The 860-nt window shown below is 34.8% G+C and overlaps 1 non-coding gene across 1 annotated transcript; it reads left to right on the forward strand.

The window, feature by feature from the left end:
- The first annotated feature begins 424 nt into the window (after positions 1-424).
- Positions 425-531, forward strand: LOC122099602. Its single transcript, XR_006145970.1, has one exon. It is a non-coding gene; the product is annotated as a U6 spliceosomal RNA (small nuclear RNA).
- The last annotated feature ends 329 nt before the right edge of the window (positions 532-860 follow it).

Here is an 860-nt window from a genome sequence, read left to right on the forward strand (position 1 = left end):
TTTTCTATAAACTCTTAATTGCACATGCTTAGTAGTATATGTCTGCTACCATAAATCTTAAATACTTTATAGAAAAGTTATATGACCTACCAAACAATCTTAATTTTGGCATATAAGCAAATTCCCAAAATTAAACATATTTAAAACATTAAAACTTTAAAAAAAACTTAACACTTGCTGCAGTGTTCATTATGATAGGTGCCTTGTAGAGAATAATTGAATTCCTCCCCATACACATCTGTTGAACAACAAATATGTGGAATTATTTTGTTTTTGACATATCAGTCTTGACTTTAGTCTTAAATGTGTGCTTATGTAAGAAATACATGGTTCTAAAATTTCACAACAATTCCTTTGAACTTACTTTTTGTTGAAATGTCTAGTTTAAGAAAATCAATTCCACTTTATATATAAAAAATGTTCTGTGCTCATTTCAGCAGCACATACACTAAAATTGGAACAATACAGAGAAGATTAGCATGGTCCCTGTGCAACTCTGACACACAAATTCGAGAAGCGCTCCACATTTTTACATTAACAGATGCTGGAGGGGATGTGGCCAGAAGGGAACCCTACTTCATTCTTGGTGGGAGTGTAAACTTGTTCAACCACTTGGAAAGCTGTATGGAGGTTCCTTAAAAGTTTCCACATAGAGCTCCCGTATGACCCAGCAATCCCACTTTTGGGCATTCACCTAAATAGTCAGCAAAAAGACCATATGAAACACAATACAATTGTGTTTATTGCAGCATTATTTCCCATAGCTAAGATATGGAACCAACCCCTATGTCCCTCAGTAGATGAATGGATCAAGAAAACATTGTGAGTTTGTGTGTGTGTGTGTGTGTGTGTGTGTGTGT

Source organism: Dipodomys spectabilis, unplaced genomic scaffold (assembly GCF_019054845.1).
Source record: "Dipodomys spectabilis isolate Male_0828 unplaced genomic scaffold, ASM1905484v1 ptg000524l, whole genome shotgun sequence".
Lineage (NCBI taxonomy): Eukaryota > Metazoa > Chordata > Mammalia > Rodentia > Heteromyidae > Dipodomys > Dipodomys spectabilis.